This window comes from Mobula birostris, chromosome 4 (assembly GCF_030028105.1).
Source record: "Mobula birostris isolate sMobBir1 chromosome 4, sMobBir1.hap1, whole genome shotgun sequence".
NCBI classification, from domain to species: Eukaryota; Metazoa; Chordata; class Chondrichthyes; order Myliobatiformes; family Myliobatidae; genus Mobula; species Mobula birostris.
Genome location: NC_092373.1, coordinates 47,094,081 through 47,113,369, shown reverse-complemented (window position 1 = coordinate 47,113,369; position 19,289 = coordinate 47,094,081). Strand labels below are relative to the sequence as shown.

The following is a 19,289-nucleotide window of genomic DNA, read 5'->3' as shown; positions in this document are numbered from 1 at the left end:
TGGGTAAGTCTGGCTGTCCTGCTGTTATCCAACAAATGGACCTGGCCCAACTTGGTGTGGAGAAGTTGAGTCCCAGCTTGTCTTAGGATAAGTCCTGGCTCTATGTCTATGTTCTGTCCTGACTCATGTTAGTGTCGTGTTACAGATGAGTCCTGGCTTGTCGAAGGATAAGTCCCGGCTCAGTGTTCATGTTTAGTTCCCAGTCTGTCTCTGAGCTCCGAGGACCCAAGCCTCGAGGATCCCGCAGCCGCGCTCCGAGGACCCGGGACCCCAAGTTTCGAGGATCCCGTAGCCAAGCCCCGACGACCTGGGACCCCAAGCCTCGAGCCTGTCTCTGGGGTCCGAGCCTGAGTCAAGACCCAGGTTCTGGCTTCTTGTCCAGTCTCTGGCTCGGAGTCCAAGCTTTGTCTCCTAGTCCATGGTTCCTAGTCCTGGTCCCGCTTTCCATAGCCCAAGTCTGCGTTCTTGTCCCTGCTCCTTGCCTGAATCCTGTCACGTCCCTACTCGAGTCAAGTCCTGTTCTTTGTGCTTCAATGTCTGTGTCTTGCATTTGGGTCCGTTCCCAGCACCCCCTTGTGACAGAAACAGGTTGGCACCAGTGGTATCACAAAAGCTGCCAGTCAGTGTTGAATTCAATGTTGGACTGCCTTAGAGACTCCTGCTCTGGACTTTTCTTCATGTTTGCCCCCGAAGCCTTCCACATGACTAGGTATATCCACCAGGCAGCAGAGGGCTAGGATCAGAGTTTCCCTTCTCCTAGATGAGCTGCTAACCAATGCTGATTTGGTTTTGACACTCCAGCAAGCTGCCTTTGCCCCTTCTTCTGGCAGTAGAATTGGTTCCACCAGGCTTAGTAACTAAGCCAAGTGTGAAGGCCAAAGGCTGGGCTTGGTCTTTCAGAGGCTACTTGAGACATACACCATTGGGAATATTTAATAGGCAATGTGAGCTCTTCCCCACTACTTTTGTCTTTCCCCCTCACACCCCCCACCCTGGCTATAACAACTGTTAAAATGAACATTAATCTTGGTAAAACTTAGACAATCATATTACCTTGTTTCCCAATTTATTTGTATTCTTACTGACTAACTGAGAATAATTGTGATGTTTAACATAGTGGTTAACCTGGTCTTAAGGGATGATGCAGCATTGCTTAGCCACTTATAAGAATGAATTCCTCACAAATCCAACAATTCTCAGTTACTTACCAATCTCTGTTTTCATGTATTGTCTTTTTCTCTACATCTGGTGTCACTGCAATACAAACTTGCTAGATTGATTGCAGTATTTACAGTTCAATCAATCAAAGTTCCTTCATTTCGATTTACTAATCCAATTGTGACCAATTCTTAAAATCTCTGTGTGAAAAGCATTATAGGAGAAGTGGTTCAGTTGGCTGCAAACCATTAGTTACAAGAAATAGTTCATAAAATATTTTTCTTTGTTCCCCATAAATGGTTTTCTGATTTAAGTTAACTTCTGGCATGAGAAAAAAATTCCAAATGCATTAGAGACATTAACAGTGGTGATTCAATCCCTGAAGCTAGTCCTACAAATAGCAGTGCTTTTTCCTTTTACTATTAACAGTAGCAGCCCAGATTTCATCCTAAAGCATTTATTTCAATTTAGTTGAGTTCTGATGCATGGGATATGTTTATAGTTGGAGAGCGTAACCTAGTGATCTGGCTCCACCAACATGCAAGTGTACATAATTTTGCAATTTCACAAAGCCAGCTGAAAATATGCACAAAGTTCACATTCATCTCCTCTGCCAGCTCCACCAGCTTGGCATAAATCCAACCTGGGGAATGATAGCTAGATTTAAGCATTTTGCATACAAGATTCTTGGAGGGAGGGAGGTGAGGAGAGGAAAGTGTGTTGCAGCTGTAACTGTAATAGCATTGTCTATTCATTGAAGAACTGCTCTGAACAAACTATCTGCAAAATCTATACAGGGAAAACAAACATAATCCCTATGGCTAAGTACATCAAATCTACAAAATGATCTGTTAATTTGATAAAATACTAGCTGGTTCAAATATCTTTTGATGGGGTTTGATACCTTTAAATGTGTGTTCAATTAAGAAATAATCTTAAAATAGAAGTTAACTCAAGAAAGAAATATACAATGTTTTCTGTGTTCTCTTTGTTTAATTGGTACTGTGGAGACGGTCAAAGTTGGAGAAAATCAAAGCCAGGTGAGATTCTTACTGGAATGAATGGGAGTTCCTGAAAGATAAAAATGAGAAACTCTGAAAATGTTTAGCCAGGGGTCAGCTATGCATGTATTAAAAACAAATTGAGAGGAAATAAAAGCCATTTGGAGTATTTGTGATTGCCAAATCATCTGCAGAATAAATATTTTTTGTTTAACCCTTTTTAGTACAAAACATTCTTGGATTATTTCAAAAGGATGATGATAAAAATTTGATCAGTGGTGTTTAATTCTGTTTAACCCAGATGCCAGTATTGTGTTTATCACCTCTTTAATTTCAATTTAGTTGTGGCTCCTGAACTAAGGTTCAAAGGAAGGTATGTGCATTTTTTAACTAACGTCAGAAACATGAAGCTTCATCTGCTACCCTGGATAGAGGTCAAACAGCATTCTGGACCTACTGTAACTAGCTCTTCAGCATCAGTTGACTGGAATTTTGGAGTTCAAATTGTGAATTTTGATCTTAAAATAAGTCATTGTGTTTTAAAATTAATAACAATATAAAATGTATTGTGAAATGGAAGGTGGAGGAGGTGAGTGTGGGGGGTGGGAAGAATGTTATCAGTTCAAAAGGGTATAAAGTCAACAATGTTAAGCGCTGACATTGGCAGAAATGTGTTTGAGCAAATGTAGATTTGAGCCTGATGTGAAAAAGGCTGGTGAGATGCAGGTGCCTAGTGAATTCTCACCTGCAACGGACAAACAATGGGAAGGAAGTCTGCAGAAATGTCAGACAGTCTTGGAGTGGGGTGGAGTGAGGAAAGCATGGGGCTGCAACAGATTGCACATAGCCAAAAAAATTCCTTGTGAACAATTCCAGGATTGTCTATAAAGATTGTCTATTGCCCCTTTAAGGATGGTCAGGTAGGCTCTTCAGCAATCGAGTTTGCCTGGATCAAGAAGAAATCTGGTTACTTTTTACCTTCACACCTGATTGCTACTGGTGCCATATCTTAATTTATAAATGTAGGGAGAATTTTGCTCAAACCATGTGATACACTGGTGCCTTTTAGCAGAAATATGTATCATTTTATAACAACTGTGTCTTGGTAAGTCTGAGTGCCTTTTATGCTCGGAATAAGTAAAAGAAGCATTTAGCAGAAAAAATGTTAAAATAGTGACAGTGTCATATATCTGCCACTGCACTCTGATAACATAGCTGATAAAAGTGCATGAGAAGATTAGACAGACAATACAAGTAAATTAAAATAATAACTGCATATTTTTGTATGGAATATTTTGGCAAATTACTAAGATTCAACAGCAGAATTTCAAAACAAATGTATTTATCACAATCTCAAAAATTCCTTCTACAAAGAAAATGTGCCGGAGGAGAGGGCCTAACTACATCGTCTTTGCTCTGGTCTATCCTTAGATCTTGAAGAAGTTCCTCCATGGCGTGACTGTGCTTCTTCAAAAATGCACAAGGGAACTAAAAGTCATGTCAGATGGGAAAGTGTGAAGGAGTCCTACAAAATCCAAATGGTCTATTTGCAGACTGAGGCTTGACTACTTCTGATGATGAAGGTAAGTGGAAAATTAATCTAATAGACCATAAAATTAGAACCAGAAATAAAAAGGCAGACTCAGCTGGTATTAATGTAAAGAAAGGAAATCTTGCTGAAAGCAGAAGCATAAAAAGGAATTTTAAACAGAACCTGTGGGGCATGACAACAGGCAACAGGGTATTTGATATTGGAAGAAGAGGGCATTTACATTGCACCATTGCACCTTTGCACCTTCCCACCTTCCAGAGATCCAAACGTGCTTCACAGCCACAGACATAATTTCAGAATGCAACTCCTCGTATGATGCAGATAAGTGCAGTCAATTGTCCAGGGGTTCCTTAAATGGCATTGAGCCAAATGAGCAGGTAATGGGCTAAAAATTCTATTGTGTAGCCCAAAGGCTTTGTACTCCACACAATAACATTGGAAACAAAAACAGGAGACCAGACAACCCCTTGAGTCTCCTTTGCTATTCAATAACATCTTAGTTGATCCTATGCCCCTAGTCCATTTTGCTACCTGATCCTGTTCTCTGTTTTGTCTGTGCTTTCTATCAAAGTGAATACTCACATTTTCTCCCATTATCCTTTCTCTGCCACTTTTTTTGCCCACTCACTTAACCCATCAATATCACCTTGCAGCCTTTTTGCATCCTGCTGAAAATCAGTTTCTCATCCAGCTTCATATCATCAGCAAACTTTGATACATTATACTGACTCTTTTCTTGTCCAAGTAATTAATGTGATCTGTGAGTAGCTGAGCAGCCAGCATTGTTTCCTTTGTCACCATACTTGTAACAACCTGCCCACTTGAGTACGATTGATTTATTGTAGTCCGCCCTTTAACAAGTCATCCACCCATGTTAACATGTTGCCTTCAACTTTATTACCCATGTTTTATATTAACAACCATTTGGGTGGTGCCCTCCTTCACTGATTTCCCCTTTGTATTTTGCTATCATAAAGTACTGTTAAAATGTGCATGGTAGCCACTTGGAACGTGGTTTATGACTATTGAAATGCCACAAGCTGTTCAGCACCAACTCCCAAAATTCTTATGCCAATACAATGCCCTGTGACAGTGATTGCTATGCCCCAAAGGATGTCTTATCTGCTTCCAAAGCTTTACTTTCAGCCTTTTACCTTTCCTTCATCTGTTGCAAAGAAACCTAAGGCATCCACCTGAGTTGCTTTCCTTATACATGTATGTTGTTTTTTTTTTTGCTCTCTATAAACTTGATCTTACCAAGTCCTTCATATCACTTAAGTCCTTACATTGTCCAATTGTCCAGCTCAACCACCCCATGCTTTCATATACTTATCTGTGCAACATTGATCCCTGTTCCTCCAGCACTTCCATTCCATTCTTCACCTGACCTTATCCTCTGATCATGTGCCCTGTCTGTTAATAAATCCTCCATCCATATTAATATTATTTATGTATTTATTCAGTGATAAAGCGCAGAGTAGGTCTTTCAAAGGCCTCTTTGAGCCACGCCACTTCAGCAACCTCTGACAAGCCTGACTAGCCCTAATCTATCACGGGACAATTTACAATAACCAATTAACCTACCCGGTCTGAACTTGGACTACAGGAGAAAACCGGAGGACCTGGGGAAAACCCATGTATTCCATGAGGAGGATGTACAGAGACACCTTACAACAGGGGTCCCTAACCTTTTTTTGCAGTGCGGACCAGTTTCATATTGACAATATTCTTGTGGACCGGCCGACCGGGAGGTGGGGGGGGGGGGGATGGTTGCCAACGGACAAGAGTATAATAGCAGTCAAATACATTGTGTTTACCCTGATAAGACTACAATGACCATGAAGCCTTGTGCGGGCACCAGGGCGCATGCGTGACTTGTGTATGCGTGCATGTGCCGTTTTTTGCTGCAAATCGTTTTTGGCGATTCTGTTCGGGAGGGGGGCGCTGTTAATCAGGACCGAAATATCGGTGATAAGTAGCTAATACACTCAATTTTGTTTCTAAAAGGGTTTATCTAATGAATTTAATATTAAACACCCAGTGCATATTTTCCTCGCATGAATATAGCGATAAGTCAATTATCAGGGGAGGACGGGGGGCTTGAAATACGTGTTGAACGAACTTCCAGTAGAAGTGGCAGAAGCAGGTTCGATATTATCATTTAAAGTTAAATCGGATAGGAATATAGACAGGAAAGTAATGGGGGGTAATGGGGTGAGTGCAGGTCGGTGGGACTTGGTGAGAGTAGCGTTCGGCACGGACTAGAAGGGCAGAGATGGCCTGTTTCCGTGCTGTAATTGTTATATGGTTATATAAGTCGATAGCATCATAACATTTTAAGTAACGTTTGGATATTAAACACAGTGCATATTTTCCCCGTATGAACGTATAAAATCATTGCAACACACCAATATCGTTGAATCAGTGGGAGCCCTGGGCTTGTTTTCCTGCAACAAGACGCTCCCATCGAGGGTTGATGGGAGACAGCGATACTCGAAGGGGGTTCCTTATGTCCAGTCTATTCTGCAATTTAGTTTTTGTTACATTCATTGCAGAGATAAGTTGGAAATGGAAGCAATGTTTTCAGTGCTTCTGTTGCTATCTCAGGATATTCAGCCTTGACTTTGATCCGGAATGCCAGCAGAGATGTTATATCAAACATAATTTTCAGCCCGTCATCATTTGCAAGCTCGAGGAGTTGATCTCCTTCCCGCGCCGACATGGATGACGCGTGGGTAATGACCTCGCGTGTGTTCAAATTCAACAGTGGGCATGACAGGGAATGAGGAAAGGTGCAGCTGACTCATATCACCAAATCATATCGTTTCCTCGTGGCCCGGTAGCGCTTGCCTTGCGGCCCAGTACCAGTCCGCGGCCCGGTGGTTGGGGACCGCTGCCTTACAAAGGATGCTAGAATTGACCTCTGATCTCTGATGCCCCGCACAGTAATAGCATCATGCTTACTGCTACACTACCATGGAACTCAAGGACAAGACTATCAGCAGAATGGACTTAGTGTGCAGAATGTGTACAAGCACAATTTTACCATACATAAAACCTTGGTTCTTGTCCATGAAAGGACCTCATTGCCAATGACATCTTAATCCCTTAAGCACTGTCCAAGTTCTAGCCCATATCTGTGTGTAGTGATGCAGGATCAGAGATTAAAATTACCAGGTTACCTGGACTGATCCACATTGATCATGGCATGCGTTCTGTTGTCACCAATTAACTGCCCTCGGACAACTTGGACTCATTCCTCAATCACACTTTAGTTACTCGTGCGCAAGGAGAATAGTATGAGCCCTGCCATTACTGTGCTCTGAAGATAGAACAAACAAATGCCGTTTTATAGAGATGTTGTCCAGTTGTATACAAATATTGGTGCAATAGAAACATTGTCACTTTTGAATCATATCATTTCCATATTTAAATATCAATCCTAATACATTGGTTGTTAGTAACCAATTACATTTATGTGTTAAAGGCTAATAATACTTGAGAATTAGTAAAGTAGCTATCCAATAGTAAGAGTTGCCTTAGAATCCTTCATTTGCTTCCTTGTCTTGATATGCTCAGTGAACTTGGTTCCCAGGCTATACAAGAGTTAAGCTTTCAAGGGCTATGTTCAGCTAGGTGACTGCACCTTATCTGCACACTGTCTTTGTCAGATTATCATCTTGACTTGTTACCAATAGAGAAAGGATGTACAAAATGCCTGCACTCTGTTTTGTTAGCACACATTTAACCCTTCTTTTGCTGCAATTTCCACAGTGCTTTATTATCTGAGTATCAAATGTGATATTTTTCTTCTGGAAGTTGAAGGTACTTTAAACCTATGACGTCTGACTTAAGCAAAAAGAAAACATGATGTATTGTTACTTTTTTTTCTATTGCGGGGATATCAGCAAATAACGCACAGTCATTTTTGAACTGCGTGCCATTGATGAATGGAAGATGTGGCAGACAATTTGTAAACAACAACAGCTTGCTTACAACAGTTGAATGTAATGGTTGGTTAAATCTAACTGCCAGTGATGTTACATGAGGGAGAGTCTGTGTCATAACAACTTGCTGCTCTTTGATGCATACTTGGATGCCAAAAAGTTTGGCATTCACATGAACCAAATGACAGGATATTATTTGACATTCCGAAGCAAATTTTAACTGGAAAAAAAATGGGAAGGTTGAATACAAGATCTACTTGTCAGTTTAGGAATCTTAATTCAAGATTTCCATTAGCAGTTGATCAGCATGTTACTCACCCAGTCACAATGGTAATTGTAAGCCCACCTTCTTTCATGGAGTCCCTGTTAATCCTCATCAATTTTTATCAATGTACCCTCAAAAGCATTCTATCTGGATGCTTTACTGCTTGGTATAGCATCTGTCTGCTCATGACTGTAAGAACCTGCAAAAAATTATGGACAGAGCTCAGCGCAAGATGGAAACTGAATTCCTCTCCATGGACTCCATTTGTACTTTGCACTGCCTCAGCGAAAGCCAACATTGTCAAAGACTTCACCAAGCCCCAGTATTCTCTCTTCTGCCCTCTCCCATTGAACAGAAGGTACAAAAGCGTGAAAGAATATACTCAAGGATAGGTTCTAACCTGCTGTTATAAGACTATTGAATGGTTCCCTAGTACAATAAGATTGGTTCTTGACATCACAATCTACCTTGTTATGATCTTGAACCTTTTGTGTACCTGCACTGTGCTTTCTCTGTAGCTGTTGCATTTCATTCTGCATTATGTTAATAATTTATCTTGTACTATTTCAATGCACTATGCAAAGTATCTCTCTGTATGAACAGTATGCAAGACAAGCTTTTCACCATACCTTGGCACATGTGACAATTTTTAAAAAATCAATTTCAATCCAAAAATAAGATGCTGGATTCTGATGTTTTTGATTCAAAGTACTTTTAAAAGTCATGAAGGGGGCACAAAACTTGTTGCTTTATGATCATTTTATTAAGAGTTGATAGAATGGAGGAAAATTGAATAAACCGTGATAGAGATTTACTGAAAAGAAAGCTAAGATTAAAGAAGACAAAGAAGATTAAAATGGCACTGCTTTGTGTTTAGCTATTTTATACCCGCAGAGATAAGGAAAAAATCCATTTAATTCCATAGATAAGATTTAACCCATTAGAAAACATTTAGTTAATACTGCAGTACCAAGTTAACCAAAGAAAAAACACTTATTCAAGTAATGCAGACCAAAGAAACTTCCAGTTTCCAGAATTATACTTTGTATAGCCACTAGAGGCATATTAAACTGTTATATGCAGAATAATTAAGAACTAAAATACAAACAGATAATTAATCATTAAACTGGAAAGAAAATGGCATTTAACCAGCCTAATCTAAGAATTAAACTGTTGGATCCACCAATTCCACTCCTCCCCCGCCCCCCCCCCCGATTCTAAATCACACATTTAGAATCATTGCATTTGAAAATTGAGAGACAGAATAATTTTTAAAAACTACTTGGGTTTGAAGTACCAAAGAGTGCATATTCTTCAAAGTATTCATAAGATTATATCATGGTTAGGCAGATTAGTAGGCAAAATTGGCCAAAATATAACAACAACTAATGTTGGAATAAACTTTATAATGTTCAGTAGTTGCAATTTGCTTGAAGTTTTCTGACTGGTTAGTGATTTGCTTACTGTAGCACAGCAGTGTAGGGACTATGGCCAAGAGATTACTAGCACATTAACCACTATGCTTGTTTGCAGTGGCTGGCATGTATCCACTTGCTTTCACTGCCAAATGATAATTAATAGCATTTGATAACAGGTCCCATAAAGCTCCCGATGGTTTCTTATGTGGTTTCTTTATCAGAACCCACTCTCTGGGAATCACAATGTGTCCTCCTATTGCTGGATCATCTTAAATGGCAGAAATCTGTTGAGAAGCAGACAGGGTAGCTTTGGTTAATTTCACACAATATTTAACTAAACTACATGGGGAGCAGAAGTAGGCCACCAGATTTTTCAAACCTGCCCTTCCATTCAATATGAGTACATGATAACTGGTACATGCTGGCCTTAGGTTCTCTTTCATAATATTTCACATAACCCTCTACTGTTTCATCTTTTAAATGTTTACCTGTGCTACCTTAAATTAATCCAATGGTTTGGCCCCCTCCACCCTCAATATTAGAGAATTCCAGAGATTCAAGGCTCTGTCCTCTTACTCATGACTCCCCACCAGTGAAAACATCTCAATATTTATCCTGTCAAACCTCATTCTTCAAAGCTCCAAAGAAATAGACCCAAATTGTCTATCTCCTCTTGATAAGACTAACCTATCTTCGTAGGAGTTAGTCTGCTGAGTTTCTTTTGGACTGCCTCCAACTCTACTGTATCCTTTTTATAGGTATGAGACCAAAACTGTGCACTGTATTCCAGGTGTGGCCTCATCTATACCCTGTACACCTGTGCAAAAAAAAAACCTCCTCATTTTTGGAAATGATGATCAACATACCTTCTTAACTGCTGGTTAGACCTGCCTGCTAACTTTTGTATTTCGTGCTCTGGAAGTCCTAAATACCCCTATTCTTTATTCATTTGTAGTGCCCTTCCATTTTGATGATAATCTTCTGCTTTTGATTCCTTTTTCTGATGTACATGACCTCACAAATAGCCTGATTATGCAATTTATCTAGAGCTCATTTCAGAAACATAATAGCCTCATCACGACATGCTCTTCAGAATGGGCAGGAATGTCACCTTCACCCAACTAAGTTCTAATTATAATGCATTCGTGAGGCATTGCCTGGTCCTGACAAACATCTCAGACACATCAGAAATTAAGAATCCAAATAATGTCCTCTGCTCTGGGAACCTGATTGCAAAAACTGCAGATGTTGGAACCCTGACACATAACAGATCAGGCAGTATTTGTAGAGAGGATAGCTAATGAAAGACCTCTGACCTGAAATGTCAACTCTTTTTTTTTCCATAGATTCTTCCTGAGTATCCCCAGTGTTTTCAGTTTTAGACTATAAGATGTAGGAGCAGAATCAGGTCATTTGGTCCATCAAGTCTGCTCTGCCATTTCATCATGGCTGATCCAATTTTCCTCTCGGCTCCAATTTCTTGCCTTCTCTGCATATCCCTTTATGCCCTCACCAATCAAGAATCTATCAACCTCTGCCTTAAATATACATAAAGACTTGGCCTCCACAGCTGCTTGTTGCAAAGAATTCCACAGATTTACCACAACAGGAGAGAGAGCAGGAAGAAAATTTGATGTCGCATCAATGAATAAAGAGGGCAGAAGTGAGGAGAAGCAAAATATAAGTATTTCGAGAGAACAGAATTAAAGCAAATACATTTTCTGGGAAAATGAACCAGTTTAAATAAAGAAAGGAATTCAACTAAAACAAAAAACAATGTAATTTAAGAATACATAGATTATAAGGAAATGAAAGGTAAAGGTTAGGACATGTAAAAGATAATGGATCTAGATTAAGAATATTGTACAATGACCAAGGAAATCTAAATCCACATTGACGGTGCAGACGCCAGTGGTAGAGAATATCCTATATTTAAACTTTCCTCATCGAAAACCTGAATTGTCCGCTCCTGAAATGCATATCCATTTAGCGTCTACACTACAGGTCCCATGAGGTCATTATACTTTGCAAATGTGGCCATCTCTTTTATTTGAAACTCTAGACAATATTGGCCTTTTTGACTCAATTAATCAGGCATTTTTTAATGAATGTACAGTTATTCTGAAGCAATAATTACTTTTACTATAATTAATCAATTAAAAAATTATTAGTAAAATTGCAAATGTATTTTGTCAGTCTTACTTGGGTGGACACAAATAGCCACCTAGGTGGACTGGGCCAAGTTCATCAGATGATCTGAGTGAATACACCACTGTTGTCATGGACATTGTAAAAACAGTTAAAGATGAATGTGTCCTCAGAAAACCACTCAGTGTTTTCCCCAATCAGAAGCCCTGGATGAACCATGAGTTCCACAATTTTCTGAAGGCCGGATTAGTGGCATTCAGGTCTGGCAACCAAGTAAGATGCAAGAGGTCCAGGCATGATCTCTGGTAAGAGCTGGAAATGGGTGAAGTGGCAATTTTGGACAGAACTTGAATCACTGAAGGATGTTCGACAGCTGTGGCAGGTCTTGAATACTATTACCTCTTACAAAGTGAAACCAAGTAAACTGGTTCCAGCAAAGCTTTGCTTCCAGTTGAGATCAATGCCTTCTATGCTCGCCTTGACCAATAAAACATGTATGAAACTTCGCAAATTCCCACAGCCCCTGAATAAACTGCGATTTTAGTTTCTGAGGCCGATGTGAGAGTATCCTTCAGGAAGGTGAACACACGGAAAACAATTGGCCCAGGTGGAGTAACTGGCCGAGTATTGATGACCTGTGCTGATCAGCTAGCTGAAGTGTTCATGGATATCTTTAACCTTTTGCTTCAGCAGTTTGAGGTACTCACCTGCTTGAAGCAGACTTTACTTATACTGGTGCCTAAGAAGAATATGGTAACCCGCTTCAATGACTGTTGTCCACTAGCACTTGCATTTACTGGAATGAAGTACTTAAGAGTTGGTGATGAAATTTCTGCCTGAGAAATGACTTGGATCTGCTCCTATTAGTCTACCAGCACTAGAGGTCCGCAGTTGATGCCATTTCTTTGGCTCTTCACTCAACCATGAAGCATCTGGACAGCAAAGATGCATACATCAGGATGCTTTTTATTGACTATAGCTCAGCATTCAATACTATCATCTCCTTAAAACTAACCAATAAGCTTCAAGATCTTGGCTTCAATCCCTCCTTGTGCAATTAGATTCTTAAATTTTTCACTTGCAAACCCCAGTCAGTTTGGATTGAGAAGAATATCTCCTCCACAACCTCCATTAGCATAGGTGTACCACAAGGTAGTGCACTTTGCCCTCTGCTCTACTCACTTTACACTTAGACTGTGCGGCTAAGCACAGCTCCAACACCATGCTCCAGTTTGCTGATGATGCCACTATCGAAGACCAGTTCAAAGATGGTGACAGATCAGTATGTAGGAGGCAGGTTGAAAATCTGGCTGAATGGTACCACAACAGCGACATTTTGCTTGATATCAGCAGGACCATAGAGCTGGTTATTGACTTCATGAGGAGGAAACCACACGTTCATGAGCCAATCATCATTGGAGGATCAGAGGTGGAGAGGTCAGCAACTTTAAATCCCTTGGTGTTAACATTTCAGGGGATCTTTCCTGGGCCCAGCATGTACAGTAATTGCAATTACAAAGAAAGCACAGCACTGCCTCTGCTTCCTTAATAGGTTGTGAAGATTTGCCATCATGTCTAAAACTTTGACAAGTTTCTATAGATGTGTTGGAGAGTATATTGACTGGTTGCATCACTGCCTGGTAGGGAAACACTAATGCCCTTGAATGGAAAATCATACGAAACATAATGGATATAGTGCATCACAGGTAAAGCCCTCCCCTCCATTGAGCACATATACACGGAGCGCTCTTGCATGAAAGCAGCTTCTAACATCAAGGGCCTCCACCAGCCAGGCTATGCTCTCTTCTTGCTGCTGCCTCCGGACTCACATCACCTAGTTCAGGAACAGTTAGTAATCCTCAGCCATCAGGGTCTTGAACCTGTGGGGATAACTTCACCCAACTTCACTCACGCCATCACTGAACTGCTCTCACAACCTATGGACTCACTGTCAAAGACTCTTCATCTCATGGTCTTGATATTTTTTGTTTATTTATTTATTATTATTTCTTTTTTTACTTTTGTATTTGCACAGTTTGTCTATAATGTTGGGCGTAGTCTTTCATTGATTCTATTACATTTCTTGGACTCACTGAGTATGCTCACAGGAAAACAAATCTCAGGGTTATGCAGTATCTCGTGACATACATGTTCTTTGATAATAAATTTATTTTGATTTTTAAACTTTGATTGCATCTTCAGTTTAGGCTGAGTATAGATGATAATGGTACCAAGACCTGTCAATTTCGGGGGAAGTAGATTTGGGAGAAATGAAGCAGCCGTGTAGACATAACGACAGGGAGTGAAGGAAGTGGAAAGAAAGGTTCAGAAGAGCAAATAGAATTATCAGTGGAACCAGAAACCAAAAGATTCTGCAGATTATGGAAATCCATAGTAACACATACAAAATGCTGGAGGAACTCAGCAGGTCAGGTAGCATCGAAGGAAAGGAATAAAAAGCTGACGTTTCAGGCTGAGAGCCTTTACTAGGACTGGTATCTTTGGTACCATGGTATGATTTAGCAAAATCATGAATTGAGAACAGAATATTGGTGAGGGTGGATATAGGGGAGTGGTTGAAAGAATGCAAGTGTAGTCTAACTCCCTTAACAAGTTAAACAACCTTGATTCTGTGTGATTAATCCTTTGAAGTGTTGCTACTTGCACCTGCACGGACTGTTTTCTTTCCTCACGATCATGTGCATACTTAAGACCAGCTGTTTATGCAGCTGCTACGCAATACATTTAAAGCGAGGAGATATCTATAAATAATCATAGAACTGGACCAAATGTAGATTATTCGGGAAATACTGCAAAATCGTACAAAGTACTTAAATCTTTAATTCTCTGTTTCAAGAAGACTCAGATGTTGGTTAGGTAGTCAATAACACCACACTGCTTACATAAGCATCATATGATTAAAAATTGATTAATCTCATGATGAAATAAAATAAGAACCATATTTAGTTGCTCCCTGTCATTCTGAAAGTTTCAATTGATGCTTCTACCATGGGTTACCCTTGCATACTTGACACTGATTTAATATTAGTCATCTCATTTTCTGTACCCATGTTTGGAAAATTACAAGCAAAATTACAAGTGAAGAGAAAGAGTTTCAGGATGTATATCATATATATTTCTCTGACATGAAACATACCTATTGAAGCCTATTGAAAATTTGACTTTTATCCACTGAGAACCTATTATCAGTAGCTCCTCCTGGATAATCATATTTAAATAACACATTGCTGTAATTGGGACTCTAGTAAGGCAACCACATTAATTTGATCCTTTGAATTATGCTCCCAAAAATTCACACTACCCAATATTTGTCCCTCCTTGAATGACTAATTCCTTTCCTGATATCAGGCACAGATTCCTGCAGACCCATGCTATGCACATAAGAATGGATCATGGCAGGTTAATTCTCTTTTCCCACATCACCAGTTCAACAGCACAAACACAGGCTCTGATCAACCTACAACCAATGTCCCTCCATTCTCCTTGCTACCACCTGCCTCACTCTTGTACAGCACACTTTCAATGTGAATTTGCAATCAGTCTCATCCAACACAAATGAAATTTGCAGTGAGAATCAGCAATTGAACACTCATTTGCTCTGAGTTGAACGCACTGGAATATTAGGCAGTGGTAGAACAGGAATGAAAACTTCTTTATCCATGAGAATGCTTTTTTTTTTGCAGAGGTTCAACAGAGAGAGCTTGGGAGACAGAGGTTTATATTTACATCCACAAAACACATAATTCATGTGAATATTTCTTGAGTTTGAGGCATCCGGGGTCTGCTGTGTCCAGAACTCTTTAAACATGATACCTCCTGCTAACAAGTATGTATATGTAAAAGTATCTGAATAGTTTTTGGAATAGATTGTATTTTTACATTAATGAAGATTTTGATCTTTAAGATCTTATACGGCTATTCATAAGAAATCTGAGCCAAGACTTGAAGATGTACTGTGATGGATGCCTGCAGCTCTTCAAAGATCCCATGATAAGATATTGCAATGAAGGCTTTACCTGGCTGTGTATGTGAAGCTAATTTTCTCTGAGACATAATTTGTTGAGAACTTGTTAAATAATACGAATAATGATTTCAAAATTGTTGCATAGCTGGGGACCACAGACTCCTTGCTTAATGATATTGCCCATGACGTGAAATAGGTTGGGAACTCCTGCTGTAGAGTGAAGCCTAAATGACAAACATATGTTACAACTGAGGCCCTCGATTGATCGGGGTCAACCATGGATGTTGCATCCCAGCTGTTTAGGTCGTAAACAAGCCAGGGCAGTATGATATGAAGAACAAGCTGTTGCCCATGGAGCAGGCTCCCCCTCTCCACGTAGCTGATGGATCAAAAGGAAGAGCATTGACCCATACAGTTTGGCACCAGCGGTGTCGCAGGAGTTGTCAGTCAACATTGAACTCAATGTAGGACTGCCTTAGGGACTTCAGCTCCAGGTTTTTTCCCTCAGGGTTTACTCCTGAAGCTTTTCCCATGAGTGGGTATAGCCACAAGGCAGTAGGTATTTGAAGTCAGAGTTTACTTCCTTCAAGATGAGCTGCTAACCACAGCTGATAAGACCCATCTGCCCGAATTGACTGGTTTTAAGGCACCAATAATGTGCCTTTGCCCCTTTCCTGTCAGTAGAAACAGTTCCCCTGGGATTAATAGCTAAATCACACGTGAAGGCCAGGAATGGACTCAATCGTCGGAGGCTATTTGAGACACAGGCCATCGGAAGCTTTCAATGGGTAGTGGAAGCTAATCCCAACTACCACCCCTGGCTATAACAACTTTAAGAAACCATGTCCTAACTGTTGCACATATATTCAAGAATATTTTCCTTCTGTTTCATCACACCACTGTTAAAACCTGATTCTTGACCATATCACCTGTAAGGCTGACTTCTACAATGAATTGAATTGTATTGACTTTATTACATACATCCTTCATATACATGAGTAAAAATAGTTATGTTATGTCTCTGTCTAAATGTGCAATGTGCAAATATAGTAATTTACATACAACAGGATAGTCAGTATAACACACAAATACAGCTGTATCAGCATGAATTAAGCAGTCTGATGGCCTGGTGGAAGAACCTGTCCCGGAACCTGCTGGTCCTGGCTTTTATGCTGCAATACAGTTTCCCGGATGGTAGCAGCTGGAATAGACCATGGTTGGGGTGACTCGGGTCCCCAAAGATCCTTCAGGCCCTTTTTACACACTTATCTTTGTAAATGTCCTGAATAGTGGGAAGTTCACAGCTACAGATGCACAGAGCTGTCCTCATCCTGCGATTGAGGGAAGTACAGTTACCATATCAGGCAGTGATTCAGCCAGTCAGGCTGCTCTCATTTGTGCCTCCATAGAAAGTTCATAGAATTTGGGGGCCCATACCAAACTTCTTCAACCGTCTGAGGTGAAACATGCATTTTGTACAGACCACGTGAGGTCCTCAGTGAGGTTTATGCCGAGGAACTTAAAGCTGTTCACCCTCTCAACCCCAGGTCCATTGATGTCAATAGATATTAACTTGTCTTCATTCTTCCTGTAGTCCACAACCAGCTCCTTTGTTTTAGCGACATTGAGGGAGATGTTGTTTTCTTGACACCACTGTGTCAGGGTGATGACTTCTTCTCTGTAGGCTGCCTCATTATTATTTGAGATTAGGCCAATCAGTTTGGTGTTGTAAGAAAATTTAATTAGCAGATTGGAGCTGTGGGTGGTGACACAGTCATAGGTATACAGTGTGTAAAGGAGGGGGCTTAGTACACAGCCCTGAGGGGCATCTGTGTTGAGGGTCAGAGGGGCAGAGGTGAGGAAGCCCACTCTTACCACCTGCCAGCGATCTGACAGTAAGTCCAGGATCCAGCTACACAAGGCAGGGAGAAGGCCAAGGTCTCTGAGCTTCTTGTCGACCCTAGAGGGAATTATAGTGTTGAATGCTGAACTACAGTCCAAGAACAGCATTCTCACATCAGCATCCCTCTTCTCCAGATGTGCAAGGATGATGTGTGGAGCAGTGGCTACTGCATCATCTGTCGATCAATTGTGTCAGTAGGCAAATTATAGGGGGACCAGATTGGGTGATGGCATGCTGCAGATGTAGTCCTTGACCAGCCTCTCAAAGCATTTGCTTATTATTGAGGTAAGTGCGACAGGATACCAGTCATACAGGCATGTTACCTTGGTCTTTTTAGGTACAGGGACAATGGTGGATGCTTTGAAGCAGGAGGGTACTCTACGCTGGTAGAGGGAGAGATTAAAAATGTCTGTAAACACACCTATCAGTTTTGACGCGCACATCCTGAGTACTCGCCCTGGGATGCCGTCTGGTCCCACGGCCTTGTGACTGCCCACTCATTGGAAACACCTGCGTCCCCTTCAGCCTCCGAGATGACAAAGCCGCTGGTTGTATCATCTACGGGTCTCCTCAGTTGCTCAGTATTCGTGATATCGAATTGAGCGTAAAAAAAGATTTAGCTTGCTTGGGAGACAGGCAGCGAGGTTGTAAACTCCGCTGCATTTAGCTTTGATGTCTATGATGGTGTGCAGACTTTGCCATAAGCTTCATGTGTTGTTAGTGGAAAGTTGAGTCTGAGTCTTGTCTCTGCATTGTTTCGCTGCCTTGATGACTTTGCGCAGATGTGGTTATTAAGTATTAATCTACATTGTATGTAAAGTTCAAATTATTCAGGTGATGACAGATCTTTCCTCTTGCATTGATGACAATCATTGGCTTTCTACTTTCACTTTCACTCAAGGCATTCAATTCAAAACTCTTAATCCTCACCTCTTCCTATCTAGTTCTCATTGCACCAGTGTCTATCTTTGCTCTGGTGTTTCTTTAAATCCTCTCTTTTTCTCCTTTCACCATGTTCTACTCATCCTTCACCTGCATTGGCAGCAAACATTTGAAGAGTCTCGTACTTAATAAAAGTATAGAAACTTGAGATTAATCATTTAAATTTTGACATTTCAAATCACTTTGTGAGGGAAATTAGTAAAAGAGCAAGGCGTGAGGTAGGCTTATGTTGGTAATTCTTGCTCCGTGAGTTCAAAATTTCTCTATACAATACTATAGCAAGGTTCTATGTGTTTTTGACTATTAATAAGTTTTTAAAAAATCATGTGTTTTCTATGCTTAATTAAAACAAAGTAGACTTGTTTATTTAAGTGAAAGCAATCTGCTGTTAAGTTGAATAGTAATTGAATTGACTTGCCCATGAAGACAACGAGTGTGGTAGAAGAGTGTATTTCTGGCAGGAATTACATGACAGTTGGTATTCCAAAGGGATTGATTGCCTCTGCTGCATATGATACATGATTTTAATGATGGTAAGTTTACAAACAACACAAATATTGGAGTTGTGGACAGTATAGAGTGCAAAGGATAATTGTGCAAAATATAAATCAGTTATAGATATGGGCAGGGAAGTGGCAGATTAAGTTTAATCCAAGCAAGTGTGAAGTGTTGAATACTGAGCGATCAAATAGAAGTGAAAAGTATATAGTTCATGGTAGGACCCTTAGCAACACTGATGCACACAGGGATCTTGGGGTTCATATTTGTAGCTCCCTGAAAGAGGTCTCACAAGTAGATAGGGTGATAAAGAAAGTATATGGCATGGTTGTCTTCATTGGTTGGGGCATTTACTGTAAGAATAAGCAAGTCATGTTTCATTTTTTTTTGTGCATTCATTTATTCTCATTTTTGTCAAAAGTACACAACTCCAACACTAACAGCACAGACACTGCTGATAACGTAACTAGCT

At 40.4% G+C, this 19,289-nt stretch overlaps 1 long non-coding RNA gene across 2 annotated transcripts in view; it reads left to right on the top strand.

Moving 5' to 3' along the window:
* The window catches only part of LOC140195900 (uncharacterized), a 232,532-nt gene that overhangs the window by 135,456 nt on the left and 77,787 nt on the right, over positions 1-19,289 (top strand). For both annotated transcript variants that reach the window (XR_011885567.1, XR_011885566.1), the window contains exon 2: positions 3,591-3,742. This is a non-coding gene — a long non-coding RNA (uncharacterized lncRNA). The remainder of the gene's footprint in view (positions 1-3,590; positions 3,743-19,289) is intronic.